This window comes from Thalassophryne amazonica, unplaced genomic scaffold (assembly GCF_902500255.1).
Source record: "Thalassophryne amazonica unplaced genomic scaffold, fThaAma1.1, whole genome shotgun sequence".
NCBI lineage: Eukaryota > Metazoa > Chordata > Actinopteri > Batrachoidiformes > Batrachoididae > Thalassophryne > Thalassophryne amazonica.
This window is the reverse complement of record NW_022986232.1, coordinates 1320947-1334602: the sequence shown is the minus strand read 5'-3', so window position 1 is coordinate 1334602 and position 13656 is coordinate 1320947.

The following is a 13656-nucleotide window of genomic DNA, read 5'->3' as shown; positions in this document are numbered from 1 at the left end:
TTCTTCTGACCTTGGCAATGTGTAATATCCTGAGCAGAGCAGAGAATCAGATGCTCAAACGAGTGATATTTGTAACCCCAACAGCTAACTGTTGGGAAAGTGAATGACACGGACCCACAACAGAACACAACTGAATACAAATGCTGCGTTTAAGAACAGTCAATCAATGTCAAAGGTGACGTGTGGGCAGGCTCGAGGATAGGAGACGCCTGTCCAGAGAAGAGCCGGGGCCCCACACGGTTCCACTGCCAACGGAGACCTGCAACACACCGGAGCCGCCAAGTCCTGAGTCCCCAGGTGGCCACTGCCTCCAGCTGTCAGATCCGGGACTGCTAGCAGGAAGAACAAACAGGTTACGTGGTGTGTGAAACCCCAGCAAACAGTCAGCAAAAACACAGTTCCTTTCTGAGGGAAAAATCCACCACTCCCAGAAAACAGGAACGCTGAGAACGTGCAGTACCAACAGTATAATTAGCAAGTTAGGAAAGTGAGGAGTGGGAGACGCCAACTCCCTCCAACTTCCACAAACCCAGCTCCAAGCTGCGAGTATACAAAGTATACTGCAAAACCCAGTAGCAAGTATTGTGCGAATGGCACAGAACGGCCTTCTGGTGTTGGGCCAGCAGTACCTCCTCTTCTGGCGGCCCACACAACAGGACCACCCCTCAACGTGCGCCCAGGCTTGTCGGGATGTCGGTTGTAGAAATCGGCCAGGAGGGCCGGGTCCAGGATGAAGATCCTCTTCACCCAGGAGCGCTCTTCGGGTCCGTAACCCTCCCAGTTCACCAGATACTGGAAACCCCGGCCCTTTCGACGAACGTCCAGGAGCCTGCGGACGGGCCACGCAGGCTGTCCGTCGATGAGCCGGGCTGGAGGCGGCGCTGGTCCGGGGGTGCAGAGGGTTGAGGTGTGGTGTGGCTTGATCCGGGAGAAATGGAAGACTGGGTGAATCCGCAGTGAAGCTGGTAGCCTCAGCTTCACTGAGGCCGGGCTGAGGACCTTAAGGATGGTGAATGGTCCAATGTAGCAGTCCTTTAGCTTCTGGGATTCAACCTGGAGTGGGATGTCCTTCGTGGAGAGCCACACCTCCTGCCCGGGCTGGTATGCAGGGGCCGGGGCACGCCGGCGGTCTGCATGGTCCTTGGCCCTCGTCCGGGCCTTCAGCAGGGCAGAGCGGGCAGTGTGCCACACCCGACGGCACCTCCTGAGATGGGCCTGGACCGAGGGGACCCTGACCTCTCCCTCCACGACTGGGAACAATAGGGGCTGGTACCCCAAACACACCTCAAACGGGGAGAGGCCGGTTGCCGATGATATCTGGCTGTTGTGTGCGTACTCGATCCAGGCCAGATGGTGACTCCAGGCCGTCGGGTGTGCGGAGGTAACGGAGCGTAGGGCCTATTCCAACTCCTGGTTGGCCCGCTCTGCCTGTCCATTTGTTTGCGGGTGGTACCCAGACGAAAGGCTCATGGTGGCCCCCAGTTCTCTACAGAAACTCCTCCAGACTTTCGAGGAGAACTGGGGACCACGGTCGGAGACGATGTTCGTGGGGATACCATGCAGACACACGACGTGGTGGACCAGGAGGTCTGCAGTCTCCTGGGCCGTCAGGAGCTTCGGGAGGGCTACGAAGTGGGCCGCCTTGGAGAACCGGTCCACTATCGTCAGAATGGTGGTCATACCCTGGGATGCAGGGAGACCCGTGACAAACTCCAGGCCTATGTGGGAACAGGGGCGACGAGGCACTGGCAACGGCTGGAGGAGTCCTTGTTCCTTCCTGTGAACTGCCTTGCCCCTGGCACAGGTGGCGCAAGCCTGGACGTATTCCCGGACGTCGGCTTCCATCGACGCCCACCAGAAGCGCTGCCGGACCACTGCCACGGTTCTTTGCACCCCTGGGTGTCAGGAGAGCTTAGAACCGTGACAGAAGTCCAAAACTGCAGCTCTGGTCTCTGGTGGGACATACAGCTTGTCCTTGGGTCCATCTCCGGGGTCCGGGGTGTCGTGTCAGGGCCTCCCTGACGGTCTTCTCCACGTCCCAGGTGAGGGTGGCGATGACAGTGGACTCAGGGATGATGGTATCTGGTGATCTGACAGCTCTGTCTTGACTTCCTCTTCATGCACCCGGGACAATGCATCGGATCGTTGGTTTTTGGTCCCGGGGCGATACGTGATTTGGAAGTCAAAACGACCGAAGAACAATGACCAGCGGGCTTGCCTGGGGTTCAGACACTTAGCGGTCCGGATGTATTCCAGGTTCCAATGGTCTGTGAAAACCGTGAAAGGTACCGCAGCTCCCTCCAACAAGTGTCTCCACTCCTCAAGGGCCTCTTTCACCGCCATGAGTTCCCGATTGCCAAAGTCATAGTTCCTTTCAGCTGGGGTTAACCTGCGGGAAAAATAGGCACAAGGGTGGAGGACCTTATCAGACTCCCTGCTCTGGGACAGCACGGCTCCTATCCCTGAGTCAGAGGCATCCACTTCAACGACGAACTGGCGGTTAGGATCGGGCTGCACCAGAACAGGCGCAGTCGAGAACCGGCGTTTCAACTCCCTAAACGCGGCTTCGCACTGATCTGACCAGGTGAAGGGGACTTTTGTGGAGGTCAGGGCCATCAGGGGACTAACCACCTGGCTATAGCCCTTAATGAACCTCTGACAGAAGTTTGCAAAGCCGAGGAACTGTGGCAGTTTCCTACGGCTTGTTGGTTGGGGCCAATCTCTCACCGCCGCAACCTTGGCCGGATCAGGGGTGACGGAGTTGGAGGAGATTATGAACCCCAGGAAGGACAAAGAAGTGCGGTGGAACTCACACTTCTCGCCCTTCACAAACAGCCGGTTCTCCAACAATCGCTGCAAGACCTGACGTACATGCTGAACATGGGTCTCAGGATCCGGGGAGAAGATGAGAATATTGTCCAGATAAACGAAAACGAACCGATGCAGGAAGTCCCGCAAGACGTCATTTACCAAAGCTTGGAACATCGCGGGTGCGTTTCTGAGGCCGAACCCATCATTTGTGCTATGTGTAACAGGGCCTTACCTTTGTTCATTACGAAATACAATGTACCTGCTGATCTTGGATAACGGAAATCTGAGGGTGGCGACACCACTTTCCTTCAGTAAGAAATTATCCAGAGATTTTACAGAATATAGAGAAATTTTACAAGTATCTTTCAATAAAATCCTCATCATCCAGAAATATTTGACTGTTACAACAACATGTTTTAAAGTATCAGTAACACAAACAAAGCTGAGTGAACAAACCTGTTCTATAGAAGAGATTTGGAGGATTAAAAACAGCATCCAGTTCTTTACCTCTTTTGTTCTCTTCTTTTAAATGACTCATTTCTTCTTCCTGGTCTGTGATCACTGCTTCATCAGCAGGTGTTAGCTGTAGCTTCAACATGTCCCTCAGCTGCTGGACTTCAGACATGTTTCTAGAAAGACTTTAAAACACACAAAAGAAAGAGAGTCAACGACCAAGTGGAGGAAAGACTAAAAACAGGCTGATTTAATCATCTGCTGCTGCTCTGCTGCCCAGGCTGACCAATCACAAGTGAGACCGAAATGTCCCTGTGCTGAGACAGATGACCTAAAGCAGGAGACACCAACCCTGATCCCAGAGATCACCTGATGTGCATGTTTTCCTTACATACCTGCTGCAACCAGCTGATTAGAGAGATATTATGACAGTAATGTCATTAAATAAAACTAAGATGGTGTTTTAATAAAATTAGGTGTTCTGAACTTACACGGTCAGTGATCAGGAAGAGAAAAGAGACACTGTCCCCATTTTGTGGCAAAGTAATGGGACAATTTCATTTGCAATGTGACACTACATTTTGTGACAACAAATTTATAACATTAATAAACAATACTTTATGTTTAGTTTTCATTTTTATATGTTTAGTTGCCTCAGTGGTCAAAGTTGCAGCCTTGTTGAGTGAATTTAGTTTAAAGTAGACCTGCACTGAAATAAATGCAGTCAGATCTTTGGACCAAAAAATGACTTATATTTACACATAAGATCTTTCTGAATGTAGTAAAGTAAATCTTAAAGTCCAGATCTGTCATTCAATGGAGAAATCTTAGTTTAAACATGACAAATTTACAGCTAAAATTTAGCCCTCCGCAAAACTGTCAGCACATCCGGGACGCTACCGAGATGTCAGAGAGAAGACCCTGTCCCAGCATGCATTGTGCGCACCAACTGTAATTTGTGGATTAACGTCAGTTTGCATCTCTTACAAAAGCACCTTTTTATTGTCTTATACAGAAGGATCAACTTTTTTAAAACTTCATATTGTCTTGCGGTACGTTTGGTGAGTACACATTTATTTTATTGTTGCTTGAAAATGATTTTTGGGGACTTTTTCATACGCCCATTTGATTGAGTGGTGTCGCATTGAAAATCTACTGTCTTTAGCCTCCGGTGTTACCATCGTGGGGTAGGGATGCGGGACCCGCAAAGAATTCAAGTCATTAAAAAGATATAAACCTCTCTCAGTGGCCACGGAGCTCTGCGGCTGCGATTACCGAGACCGTGCGGCGCTGCGGATTTTGCAGCAAGAAGTCTGTCCTTGCGGGCAACAGGTGTCACCGGCCGCTCCGCATCAAAATAGCGAGTGTAGTCTCTGGACTTGCTGCCACCTCCATTCAGTAGACAGGGAGGTCGTGCCGGCTGCACAGCAGACACGAGGGCAGTGTGAGTGGCTCGCTGCGGCATTTACCGAGCCTTCAGACTCGGTAAGCGCATCTGAGGCAGTGAGAGCAAGGCGTCGGAGAAGAACGTCGCCCGCTGTCGATGTCGCCGCTAATCTGAGCATGCATGCAGAGCTGTATCTCGCATTCATTGCAGCTTACTTTTGGATGTTGAAACCAGGATGTGTATAACAGTAACATTACTAACAGATAAAATCAATTTCAATGCGGGATCGGACTGAAGGCGCAAGCGCTCCGTCTTCTCCCCAACGTCATGGAAATGACCCGGATGTGCAAACTGTTTTCGCGGAGGGCTAAATTTTAGCTGCAAATTTTTCATTTTTAAATTAAGATTTCTCCACTGAATTACAAATTTGGGCTTACAGATTTACTTTACTGCATTCATAAGGGTCTTATATATACATAGCAGCTATTTCTTTCTGAGATCTGACCACATTTATTTCAATGCAGGTCTATTTTAAGGTTGTCTGAAAAATAACCATCACCATCATCTTATCGTGGTGGAGAGGTGTGTGTGTGTGTTGCTATGAACCTGAGAGCTGTGTTGTCTGGAGCCTTTGTGCTCCTGGAAGGGTCTCCCATGGCAAATTGGTCTCAGGCAAGAGGCCAGACTAAGAAAGGATCACAAGATACCCTGAAAAAAATGAGGTAGAGGAAAGGAAATGTGAGCCGGCTGGAGGAAGCCCTTGGCCCCCATCTGGAGCCAGGTCTGGATGGTGGGCCCGTCAGTGAGCGGCTGGTGGCTGGGCTTGCCACAGAGCCTAGTTGGGCACAGTCCGAAAAGGCAACGTGGACCTTCCATCTCCACCCTGTGGGCTCACCACCCGCAGGGGGAACAGCTGGTGTTGGGTGCGCTGTCCAATGGGTGGCAGTGAAAGCCAAGGGCCTCTGACTTGTTTCCAGTAGGGGTTGGCCTTCACCAGGGCTGCACCTTCTCACCAATCCTGTTTGAGATATCGAGGAGTAGTCAATGTGGATGGTTTCAGTTTGCTGGGCTCAGGTACCCCTTGTCGCTGTTTGCCAATGATGTGGTCCTGTTGGCTTCATCAGCCTGTGACCTCCAACACTCACTAGATCAGTTCGCAGCCGGGTGTGAAGCAGCTGGGATGAGGATCAGCACCTCTAAATAAGAGGCCTTGTGGTAAGGATGTCCCCTAGGGAGGTGGTCCAGACATGTCCATCTGGGTGGAGACCCTGGGGAAGACCCAGGACTAGGTGGAGAGATTACATCTCCACACTGGCTTGGGAACGCCTCGGGATCCCCCAGTCGGAGGTGGTCAATGTGGCATGAGAAGAGAAGTCTGGGATCCCCTGCTGGAGCTGTTGCCCCCACGATCCGATCCTGGATGGGTGGTTGAAGATGTGTGATGAGAGCTGAAAAATAACTCAAAAGGCTTGCTTTGAGCCATATGGCAAAAAATGTATCCCTATTTGGTAACACTTTACTTGAAGGTACCGTCATAACTGTTACATAACAGAGTCATGAATGTGTCATAAACATAATGTCAATGTCATAAATGTTTAGGACTGCTGCCATCAAGTTTCAGTTTTTGTGATGAAAATTCAATAAGATATATCTGATATATTATATTCCAATTCTAAGGTGGAACTATGCCAGTATACAAAAAGTATATCTAAATATCTAAAAAGGAAGAGTAAAATAGGAGAGTAGAAAAGAGTAGAGTAGAGCCACTTAGGTGTCTGGTCTAGACAACCAGGGATGGTAGGTTAAAAAGCTTTTTTATCCCATGGGAACTCTCCCTACCCAACCAAGCAACTCAAGAAAAAAGTATATATAATATAATAAGTAAGACATAAGAAGGATAAGACATCACAGGAGAAGATTGTAGTAAAGGTAATTAGTATATAGACTAGTAGTGAAATCAAATATAGTTAGTGGGCTAAGCTGTAAAAGCAGAAGTTGTGAGTGTGTGCATGTACTGGTATCTATCTAAAGTAACTCTGTTACAGGACAAACTGACATTTTTGGGTTGTCTTGATTATGACAACTTGACATTAATCAAAGTGACATGACAAAAAGTTGTCTTTGTCATGACAACTTGACATTAAATTTGTTGGGGATGTCCTTATGACAACTTGACATTAATCAAAGTGACATGACCAAAAGTTGTCTTTGTCATGACAACTTGACATTAAATTTGTTGGGGATGTCCTTATGGCAACTTGACATTAAAGTGACATGACCAAAGTTGTCTTTGTCATGACAACTTGACATTAAATTTGTTGGGGATGTCCTTATGGCAACTTGACATTAATCAAAGTGACATGATCAAAAGTTGTCTTTGTCATGACAACTTGACATTAAATTTGTTGGGGATGTCCTTACGACAACTTGACATTAATCACAGTGACATGACCAAAAGTATCAGGAATAGTGGACAGAAATGTCTGGACACAATTGCAGGACTCAACAACGTAGCTTTGGTTCGCAAAGGCGTTTAATGAAGGATTCAGTGGGGTCCGGTACATGGCAAGGCAGTCCAAAACAAGCAAACAAATCAAAAACATCAGGCTTAAGGCGTGGTCAATACAAACAGGCAGGTGGTCGAAACACAATGTGGTAGCAGGACTAGGAGACATGAATACAAGGCTGGAAGCGAAGGCACAAGGCGCAACGATCTGGCGAAGGAGTAGTGCCACCAGTGGGACATAAATCCACCCAGGTGATGAGATGCAGATTAGAAACAGGTGTATGGAAAGATCCAGAAATGGGTGTGGCCAAAACCAAGTGCAACGCCCACCACCAAGCACCAAGAGACACAGACAAGAGAGATAGGGACAGAAAAAGAGCAGGCAGGAAAAAACCCAGCACCGAGAAACCCATAAAAACCTAAAGCACAGGTACAAATCATGACAGGAACCCCCGTCTAAGGGCCGACCCCTGACGGCCCAGGGGAACCAGGGTGCTGAGCATGAAAGTCCGCGATAAGGTTCGGGTCCAGAATGAAACGGGAGGGGATCCAGGACCGTTCTTCAGGCCCATACCCCTCCCAGTCCACCAGGTACTGCACCCCCCTCCCACGCCACCGAGACCCCAGGAGGCGCCGAACAGAGAAGACCGGCCCACCACCCACAAACCAGGCGGGAGGCGGGGGAACGGCAGGAGGGCACAAAGGGCTAGTGTGGACAGGCTTCACATGGCTGACGTGGAAGGTGGGGTGCACCTTCATGGACCCGGGCAAAAGCAGATGGACCGAAACAGGGTTAATCACTTTAGCGATGGGGAATGGACCAACAAATCTGGGAGTGAGCTTCCTGGGGAGGCCACGGATGGACAGGTGGCGAATGGAGAGCCAGACTTTCTGACCTGGGGTGTAGGCAGGTGCCGGAGACCTCTTCCTATCGGCTGCGGTCTTATAGGCCATAGACGAATGTTGCACAGCCCGACGAGCCCACTCCCAGGTTCGCCAGCAGCGAAGGATGAGGGACAAGGCAGAGGGCACCCGGGAGGTCAAGTCTGTGGGAGGAAACAAAGACGGCTGAAACCCATGTGACACATGAAATGGGCAGTAGCCTGTGGATGCAGATGGTAAGCAGTTATGTGCTAGCTCAATCCACACTAACTGTGAGGCCCAGGTGGCTGGATGCTGAGAAGCCAGGATACGCAGGCCCTTTTCCAACTCTTTATTAACTCTTTCAGTTTGGCCATTGGCTTGTGGGTGGTGTCCCGAGGTTAGGCTGGAGGTGACCCCCAGCAGGCGACAGAACTCTTTCCAGAACTGAGAGACAAATTGAGGCCCTTGATCCGAGACTATGTCCTGTGGGATACCATGCAGCCTAAAAACGTTAGTCAACAAAACCTCAGCAGTCCCTTTGGCTGTAGGTAGTCCTGGCAAGGGTACGAAATGGGCCATTTTAGAGAGACGATCCACAACCGTTAATATTACTGTGTACCCCTTAGAGGGCGGGAGTCCTGTGACAAAGTCAATGGAAATATGAGACCAAGGTCTCGTTGGAATGGGCAAAGGCAGTAATTTACCGGATGGTGAGTGTGTGGAGGATTTATGCATAGCATAGGTCTGGCAGGCCTTGACGTAATCGGTGATATCGGAACGCAGGCAGGGCCACCAAAACCTCTCCTGAACAATGTGCGAAGTATTTCTGATACCTGGGTGGCAGGCAAACCGGCTATCGTGTCCCCAGCGTATAACTTCCCCTCTTAGGGATGCAGGTACAAATAGTTTCCCTTAGGGCACCCTGGAGGAACGGGTACGTCACGTGCAGCCGAACGAACCTTAGACTCAATATCCCAGGTGATGGCAGAAACAAAACAAGACTCTGGAAGGACTGTACCAGGCTCTGACGGAGCAACTTAAGGATCCCCTTGTCGGGAGAGTGCGTCCGGTTTGCCGTTTTTGGATCCAGGGCGGTATGACAGTACAAAATTAAAACGGCTAAAGAAAATAGCCCAACGAGCCTGCCTGGAATTTAACTGTTTAGCTGAGCGCAAATACTCTAAATTTTTGTGATCAGTCCATACCAAGAATGGCACTTGTGCCCCCTCAAGCCAATGGCGCCACTCCTCCAGGGCCACTTTAACCGCCAGCAGTTCTCTGTCACCTATGCTATAATTTCGTTCTGCAGGAGATAATTTTTTAGACAGAAAAGCGCACGGGTGTAATTTCTTGTCTGATGGGTCATATTGGGACAGGATCGCTCCAACACCTATGTCGGAAGCGTCAACCTCAACCACGAACTGTTGGGCGGGGTCAGGAAGGAGTAGTACGGGGGCTGCTGTAAAGCGATTCTTTAGGACCTGAAAGGCCTCATCACACTCAGGGGTCCAATTAAAAGCCCGGAGGGATGAGGTGACATTGTGCAGTGGTGCAGCTATGGAACTGAAATTACGGATAAATTTACGGTAAAAATTAGCGAATCCGAGAAATCTCTGGACCTCCTTTCGGGTCTTAGGGGTAGCCCAATCGTGAACAGCTGCCACCTTCCCTGGATCCATCCGAATCTCCCCCTTTGAAATCACAAACCCTAAGAACGACACCGTGGATCTATGGAATTCACACTTTTCAGCTTTTACAAATAGGTGATTGCGTAATAGGGTTTCCAGAACCGAGCGAACATGCCGCACGTGAGTTTCTTCATCTTCGCTTCGCTCTCAGACTGCAGGCTTACTTGTAGTTCCTAGGGTTTGTAAGAGTAGAATGGGAGGCAGAGCCTTCAGCTTTCAGGCTCCTCTCCTGTGGAACCACCTCCCAATTCAGATCAGGGAGACAGACACCCTCTCTACTTTTAAGATTAGGCTTAAAACTTTCCTTTTTGCTAAAGCTTATAGTTAGGGCTGGATCAGGTGACCCTGAACCATCCATTAGTTATGCTGCTATAGACGTAGACTGCTGGGGGGTTCCCATGATGCACTGTTTCTTTCTGTTTTTGCTCTGTATGCACCACTCTGCATTTAATCATTAGTGATCGATCTCTGCTCCCCTCCACAGCATGTCTTTTTCCTGGTTCTCTCCCTCAGCCCCAACCAGTCCCAGCAGAAGACTGCCCCTCCCTGAGCCTGGTTCTGCTGGAGGTTTCTTCCTGTTAAAAGGGAGTTTTTCCTTCCCACTGTAGCCAAGTGCTTGCTCACAGGGGGTCGTTTTGACCGCTGGGGTTTTACATAATTATTGTATGGCCTTGCCTTACAATATAAAGCGCCTTGGGGCACCTGTTTGTTGTGATTTGGCGCTACATAAAAAAATTGATTGATTGATTGGAGAAAAAAATCAGAATATCGTCGATATATGGCCTGTGGGGGTATTGAATGGCATTTTCCATTCATCCCCTTGCTTAATACGCACTAAATGGTACGCGTTACGTAAGTCAAGCCTGGTAAAGATTGTGGCACCCTCTAGTAGTTCAAATGCAGTGGTGATGAGAGGCAGGAGATAGTGGTTCTTGACAGTAACATCATTAAGGCCGTGATAGTCTATGCATGGACGGAGTAACTTGTCTTTCTTCTCCACGAAGAAGAACCCTGCCCGTGCGGGCAAAGACGAGGGTCGAATCAAACCTGCCTCTAATGATTCCTGGATATACTCATTCATGGCGATGCGTTCTGGGGCAGACAGAGAAAACAGTTTTCCTCGTGGAGGACTGGTACCGGGAAGTAGCTCAATGGCACAATTGTAAGGACGATGCGGAGGTAGTGATTTAGCTTTGGTTTTACTAAAAACCTCTGCAAGGTCATGATAACACAACGGAACTCCAGTGAGATCGGAAGTAGATGTTACGACTGATTTAGTGGAACTGATTAGGCATCGACCTGTGCAGTCAGGTCCCCAGGAACTAATTTGTCCCGTGGACCAATTTAATTGAGGACAATGCCTCTTTAACCAGGGATGCCCCAAAATAGCTGAGTGAGTCATTTTATCAAACACGTGAAAACTTATCATCTCAGAGTGATTTTCTGCAATAATCAACCGGACTGACTCAGTACAATGAGTGATACGACCGAGCTCACGGCCGTCCACAGCATGCATCACCAGATGATGAGGGAGACAGTTTAACTTAAGATGTAGGGACCTGGCGATAGAAGATTGCATCAAATTAGCATCTGAGCCAGAATCAATAAACACCGGCACCATACAGGATGAACGCTCTGAGACAAACCTGGCTGTGATTACGTTTTGAGGAGTTACTGAAGAAATGGAATACTGACTCACCCGCAGTACCGGTTGTGACCGCGCGAGGGCACCCCTGGATTGACACTCAGTGACCACATGTCCAGCCCGCCCACAGTAAAAACAAAGGCCCAGGTCTTTGCGTCGCTGCCGTTCCTTAGCAGTTAGCCGGGCACATTCCGATTGCGTGGGCTCTTCCGTAGAAGGACATGTAGGGCTGCAGCCAGGGGGAGGAGGCCCGGTGTGGCGAGCAGGAGTCGTCGCGGTGCGCTGAGTCGGGAGGTGTACGTCGCGTTGAGACTGGTCCGCCAGCCGGCGGTCGGTGCGGATGGCGAGTGCGATGAGTTCGTCCAAATCTTCCGGAAGGTTAATGGCAACAAGTTTGTTCTGGATCTGGTTGGAGAGCCCGCAGAAAAACACATCCTGGAGCGCGGCCAAGTTCCATTCACTCTTTACTGCCAGGATGCGGAAGTCGATGGCGTAGTCAGCGACTCGTCTGCTTCCCTGCCGGAGCCGCATGAGGGAACGGGCCGCCTCCCGTCCCGGCGATCACAAGTTCACATTGGGTGAGAAAAGGTGTAGCGTCTCCGGATTCTCCGGAGAAACGCTCAGGTCGAGACAGGTGATTACAAAAAACTGGAGCAGCTGTAGTTATCGGTGGGGCAGCACTCGCTCCCGGAAGTGGTTGGTTGTTAATGGTGGGGAGCGAGTTAGAGGAGGCCTGATGTGTCACAGCAGCTACAAGCTGATCCATCTGTGAGCTTACAGAGGTCATGAAAGCGTCTTGCCGTTTAGCGAGGTCGCAGATGCCAGAACAAAGGTCTCTGAGGCGATCTTCCTGTTCTGCTAGCTGGCGGTTATGATCACGAACCGCTAGCTGGTATGTGTTTGAGTCCGCTGTGTCCATTGTTGGCCAGATCGTTCTATCAGGAATAGTGGACAGAAATGTCTGGACACAACTGCAGGACTCAATAACTTTGGCTCGCAAAGGCCTTTACTGAAGGATTCAGTGGGGTCCGGTACATGGCAAGGCAGTCCAAAAAAAGCAAACAAATCAAAAACATCAGGCTTAAGGCGTGGTCAATAAAAACAGGCAGGTGGTCGAAACACAACGTGGTAGCAGGACTAGGAGACATGAATACAAGGCTGGAAGCGAAGGCACAAGGCACAATGATCTGGCGAAGGAGTAGTGCCACCAGTGGGACATAAATCCACCTAGGTGATGAGATGCAGATTAGAAACAGGTGTATGGAAAGATCGAGAAATGGGTGTGGCCAAAACCGAGTGCAACACCCACCACCAAGCACCAAGAGACACAGACAAGAGAGATAGGAACAGAAAAAGAGCAGGCAGGAAAAAAAACAGCACCGAGAAACCCATAAAAACCTAAAGCACAGGTACAAATCATGACAAAAAGTTGTCTTTGTCATGACAACTTGACATTAAATTTGTTGGGGATGTCCTTATGACAACTTGACATTAATCAAAGTGACATGACCAAAAGTTGTCTTTGTCACGACAACATGACATTACAATACAGATAAAATATGTTTTTTCATGTTATTCAAATCAATAAGATTCTGTGAATAATGGTAACTGCTTTTCCATGAATGTTTCATATTTTGAGGTGTGTGTATGTGTGTGTGTGTGTGTGTGTGTGTGTGTGGATAAGCTTGCTGATAATTACACCAAGCTTGTATAAACTTTGATTAAAAAAAAAAATCTGAATTTTACAAAATCCAACTGTCATAATTTATGTAAATGTAAGCGTGAGGAAATAAGCCTGAAAATGAGATGCGCTGTATTTTATGTTTGAAGAAAAAAGTTAAACTAAGCTGCATAAAAAACTGAGCAGGTGAATAAAAATTGTAGCAATGACTTAGTGAATATTGTATGTAAGGTGAACAGAGTGAAGTAGACTTAATGTAGAAAAATGAGGGGAATTTAAAAGCAAGTAGAAACAGTCAAAATTCTAATTTCATTGCATTTATCATGGACATGTCGTCATTACGGTTTAAACGAAAAAAAGAGTCTGACTAAATATTCATGAAACTGTAACCATTGCATCCTATGTGACAATGACATTAGAAGCATAAGAAAACAAATGATTCCATTTCTGAATTCACCATCGGTGTCTGTGATACATGACACTGGCAGTACTGAGGAGAACTGAGTATTTGTCCCAGTGAGATATGAGTAACTGAGCAGAGAAGGAGAAGAAAGTGTCAAAGTACTAAAAGAAAGAAAGGAAATACATGAAATGGCTAATGATGGCATACATAGATTAGGA